The sequence below is a fragment of the Macaca thibetana genome, chromosome 20 (genome assembly GCF_024542745.1).
Source record: "Macaca thibetana thibetana isolate TM-01 chromosome 20, ASM2454274v1, whole genome shotgun sequence".
Classification (NCBI taxonomy): domain Eukaryota; kingdom Metazoa; phylum Chordata; class Mammalia; order Primates; family Cercopithecidae; genus Macaca; species Macaca thibetana.
In genome coordinates, this window is record NC_065597.1 from 1,878,958 (window position 1) to 1,884,822 (window position 5,865).

The window sequence follows — 5,865 nt, forward strand, 5'->3', positions numbered from 1 at the left end:
ATAGGCATGGGCAAAGACTTCATGTCTAAAACACCAAAAGCAACGGCAGCAAAAGCCAAAATTGACAAATGGGATCTCATTAAATTAAAGAGCTTCTGCACAGCAAAAGAAACTACCATCAGAGTGAACAGGCAACCTACAGAATGAGAGAAAATTTTTGCAATCTACTAATCTGACAAAGGGCTAATATCCAGAACCTACAAAGAACTCAAACAAATTTACAAGAAAAAAACAAACAACCCCATCAAAAAGTGGGCAAAGGATATGAACAGACATTTCTCAAAAGAAGACATTCATACAGCCAACAGACACATGAAAAAATGCTCATCATCACTGGCCATCAGAGAAATGCAAATCAAAACCACAATGAGATACCATCTCACACCAGTTAGAATGGCGATCATTAAAAAGTCAGGAAACAACAGGTGCTGGAGAGGATGTGGAGAAATAGGAACACTTTTACACTGTTGGTGGGATTGTAAACTAGTTCAACCATTATGGAAAACAGTATGGCGATTCCTCAAGGATCTAGAACTAGATGTACCATATGACCCAGCCATCCTATTACTGGGGATATACCCAAAGGATTATAAATCATGCTGCTATAAAGTCACATGCACACGTATGTTCATTGCTGCACTATTCACAATAGCAAAGACTTGGAATCAACCCAAATGTCCCTCAGTGACAGATTGGATTAAGAAAATGTGGCACATATACACCATGGAATACTATGCAGCCATCAAAAAGGATGAGTTTGCGTCCTTTGTAGGGACATGGATGCAGCTGGAAACCATCATTCTTAGCAAACTATCACAAGAACAGAAAACCAAACACCGCATGTTCTCACTCATAGGTGGGAACTGAACAATGAGATCACTTGGACTCAGGAAGGGGAACATCACACACAGGGGCCTATCATGGGGAGGGGGGAGGGGGGAGGGATTGCATTGGGAGTTATACCTGATGTAAATGATGAGTTGATGGGTGCAGCACACCAACATGGCACAAGTATACATATGTAAGAAACCTGCACGTTGTGCACATGTACCCTACAACTTAAAGTACAATAATAATAAATAAATTTAAAAAAAGATATTTCTGTATTCACCATAAACCTTAAAGCACCCCCCAGTTATCCCTTAGCTGAATAACCTAAAACAATGTTAGAATACTGCTCATTGAAAACAATAGCTTAACTGTGTGAGTGAAATTCATGTGACCTAGAGCCGTTTCACAGAAAGTTTACTTCCAGTTTTTATCGGAGGTTATTTTTTTTCAGCACATTCTTAACAACGTTCAAAAATGTCCTTTCTCAGATTTCACAGAAAGAATGATTTCATACTGCTCAATCCAAAGAATGATTTAACTGTATGAGATGAATACACACATCACAAAGCAGTTGCTGTGAAATTTTCTCTCCAGTTTTCATTGGAACACGTTTCCTTTCTCACTACAAGCCTCCGGGTGCCAGTAAATATCCCTTCACGGATTCCTTAAAGACAGAGTTTACAAACTGGGCAATGTACCGTAAGCTTTAACTCTCTGAAATGAATGCACACGTCAGAGAGCAGTTTCCTGGAACGCTTCTTTCTGGGTTTGATTTGAGGATATATCACTTTTCGTCATAGTCTTCAACGTGTTACAAAAGATCACTTTTTCAATTTTACAGAAACAGTGTTCAAACACTGCCTTATGAGAAAAGAGGTATAACTCCGTGAGTGGAACGCACACATCACAAAGCAGTTTCTCATAAAGCTTCTCTCCAGTTTTCATCTGAAGATATTTCCTATTTCCCCACATTCCTGAATGTGCTCCTGAACATCCCTTGGCGAATCCGTCCTTGATGCAGTTTCAAAACTGCGTAATAGAAAGCTTTATCTATGTGAGATGAATAGATATATCTATCCCAAAGCAGTTTCACTGAAAGCTTCTCTCCAGTTTTTGTCTGCGGATATTTCCTTTTTCACCATAGCCATCCATATACTACTGAATGTCCTCTGGTAACATTTTCTCCAAAGGGGATTCCTCAATCCACTAAGAGAAGAAAGGTATAAATTTGTGAGTCGAATGCACACGTCACAAAACTGCTCCTGAGAAATCTTCTCTTCAGTATCTATCTGAAGATATTTCCGTTTTCACCATAAGCCTCAAAGCACTACTGAGTATCCCTTAGCTGAAATATCTGAAACAGTGTTAGAATACTCCTCAATTTAAACAGACTTAAATGTGTCAGTGGACTTCACGTGACCTAGAGTAGTTTCACAGAAAGTTTCCTTCTGGTTTTTATCAGAGGGTTTTCCTTTTTCAGCATATTCTTAAGCACATTCCCAAATATCCTTTCTCAAGTTCCACAGAAACAGATATTTCAAACTGCTCAATTCAAAGAATGATTTAAAACTATGAGATGAATACACACATCATAAAGCAGTTGCTCAAGCTTCTCTCCAGTTTTCATCAGAAGACGTTTCGTTTATCACCAGAAGCCACTGGGAGCCAGTTAATATCACTTCACAGATTGAAACTCCTCAATGTCAGAGTTTCCAAACTGGGCAACGTAGTGTAAGCTTTACATCTCTGAAATGAATGCACACATCAGAGATTAGTTTCATGGAACACTTCTTTCAGGGTTTTATTTCTGGATATTTCACTTTTCACCATAGTCTTCAAAGCGCTGCAAAATATCATTTTTTTTTGTTTTACAGGAACATTGTTCAAACACTGCCTTATGAGAAAGGAGTTGTAACACCCTGAGTGGAATGTACACATCACAAAGCAGGTTCTCAGAAAGGTTCTCTCCCGTTTTTCTCTGGAAACATTTCCTATTTCCTCAAAGGATGGAATGTGTGCCCGATTGTCTCTTCGTGAATCCGTCGATTATGCAATTTCAAAACTGCGTAATAGAAAGAAAGTTTTATCTATGTGAGATGAATAGACATATCTACGACAAAGCAGTTTCACAGAAAGCTTCTTTCCTGTTTTTGTCTGAGGATACTTCCTTTTGCACCATAGCCATCCAGACACTACCGAATGTCCACTGGTAACATTTTCTCCAAACGGGATTCCCCAATCTACTAAGAGAAGAAAGGTATAAATTTGTGAGTGGAATGCACATGTCACAAAGCAGCTCCTCAGAAACCTTCTCTCCAATATCTATCTGAAAATATTTCCGTTTTCATCGTATGCCTCAAAGCGCTCTCGAGTATCCCATAGCTCACTAACGTAAAACAGTGTTAGAATACTGCTCAATGAAAACAGAAGCTTACCTGTGTGAATGGACTTCACGTGACCCAGAGCAGTTTCACAGAAAGATTCCTTCTGGTTTTTATCGGAGTGTATTTCTTTTTCAGTATATTCTTAAGCACATTCCCAAATATCCTTTCTCAGGTTCCACAGAAACAGTGATTTCAAATTGTTCAATCCAAAGAATGATTTAACTCTATGAGATGAATACAAACATCACAAAACAGGTGCTCCAAAATCTTCTGTCCAGTTTTCATCGGAAGACCTTTCTTTTCTCAAAACAAGCCTCCAGGCGCCACTTAATATCCTGTCACATATTCCTCAAGACAGAGTTTACAAGCTGGGCAATGTAGTGTAAAATTTAGCTCTCTGAAATGAATGCACACGTCAGAGAGCAGTTTCTTGGAACACTACTCTCTAGGTTTTATTTCAGGATATTTCAATTTTTACCATAGTGTACAATGCACTGGAAAGTATCACTTTTTCAGTTTTACTGGAACAGTGTTCAAACACTGCCTTTTGAGAAAAGAGGTATAGCTTCCTGAGTGAAATGCACACATCACAAAGCAGTTTCTCAGAAAGCTTCTCTCCAGTTTTTATCTGCAGATATTTCCTATTTCCCCACAGGCCTGAAGGTGCTCCCGAATGTCCCTTCGTGAATCCGTCCATGACGCAGTTTCAAAATGCATAATGGAAAGAATGTTTTATCTATGTGAGATGAATGGACATATCTATCACAACGCAATTTAACAGAAAGCTTCTTACCAGTTTTTGTCTGAGGATATTTCCTTTTTCACCGTAGCTTTCCATGTACTCCCGAATGTCCCCTGGTAGCTTTTTCTCCAAATGAGATTCCCCAATCCTCTATGAGAAGAAAAGTATAACTCTGTGAGTGGAATGCACATGTTACAAAGCAGTTCCTTGGAAATCTTCTCTCCAGTATCTATCTGAAGATATTTCCGCTTTCACCAAACCCTCAAAGCACTCCTGAGTATCCCTTAACTGACTGACCTAAAACAGTGTTAGAATGCTGCTCAATGAAAACGGAAGCTTAACTGTGCGAGTGGATTTTACGTGACCTAGAACAGTTTCAGAGGAGGTTTCCTTCTAGTTTTATCAGAGGATATTTCTTTTTCAGCATATCTGTAAGAGCGCTCCCTAATGTCCTTTCTCAGTTTCCACAGAAACAGTGATTTCAAACTACTCAATCTAAAGAATGATTTAACTCTATGTGAGGAATACACACATCACAAAGCAGTTGCTTCGAAAGCTTCTCTCCAGTTTGCATCCGAAGAGGTTTCCTTTCTCACCACAAACCTCCGTGCGCCACTTAATATCCCTTCATAGATTCCTCAAAGACAGAGTTTCAGAACTGGGCAACGTGGTGTAAGCTTTAACTCTCTGAAATGAAGTCAAACGTCAGAGGGCAGTTTCATGGAATGCTTCTTTCTGAGTTTTATTTCAGGATATTTCCCCTTTCATCATAGTCTTCAATTCGCTGCAAAATATCACTTTTTCAGTTTTACAGGAACAGTTTTCAAACATTGCCTTATGAGAAAAGATGTATAACTCCCTAAGTGGAATGCACACATCACAAAGCAATTTCTCAGAAAGCTTCTCTCCAGTGTTTATCTGAGGATATCTCCTATTTCCCAGCAGGCCTGAATGTGTTCCCAAAAGTCCCTTTGCGAATCTGCTCATGAAGCAGTTTTAAAACTGCATAAAAGGAAGAAAGCTTTATCTATGTGAGATTAATAGGGATATATATCCCAAAGCAGTTTCACAGAAAGCTTCTTTCCAGTTTTTGTCTGAGAATATTTCCTTTTTCATCATTGCCATCCATATCCTCCTGAAAGTCCCCTGGATGATTTTTCTCCATATGGGATTCCCCAAAATTCTATGAGAAGAAAAATTTAACTCTGAGTGTGATGCACATGTCACAAAACAGCTCCTCGGATATCTTCTCTGCATTATCTATCTGAAGACATTTCCGTTTTCACCATAAGCCTCAAAGCGCTAAAGAGTATCACTTAGCTGACTAACCTAAGACAGTGTTGGAATACTGCTCAATGATAACAGAAGCTTAAATGTTCGAATGGAATTCACATGACCTAGAGCAAAAGTTTCCTTCTGTTTTTTTTGGGAGGGTATTTCTTTTCAGCATATTCTTAAGAATGTTCCCAAATGTTCTTTCTCAGGTCGCAGAGAAACAGTGATTTCTTAGTGCTCAATCCAGAGAAATATTTAACTCTATGAGATGAATACATACATCACAAAGTGGTTGTTCCAAAAGCTTCTCTCCCGTTTTCATAGGAAGACGTTTCCTTTCCCACCACAAGCCTCTGGGTGCCACTTAATATCCCTTCACAGATCCCTCAAAGACGGAGTTTTCAAACTGGTTAATGTAGTGTAAGCTTTAACTATCTGAAATGAATGCACACATCACAGAACACTTTCTTGGCATGCTTCTTTCTGGGTTTTATTTCAGGATATTCCACTTTTCACCATAGTTTTCAATGCGCTACACAATATCACTTTTTCAGTTTTATGGGAACAGTGTTCAAACACTGCCTTATGAGAAAAGAAGTATAACTCCCTGAGAGTAATGCACACATCACAAAG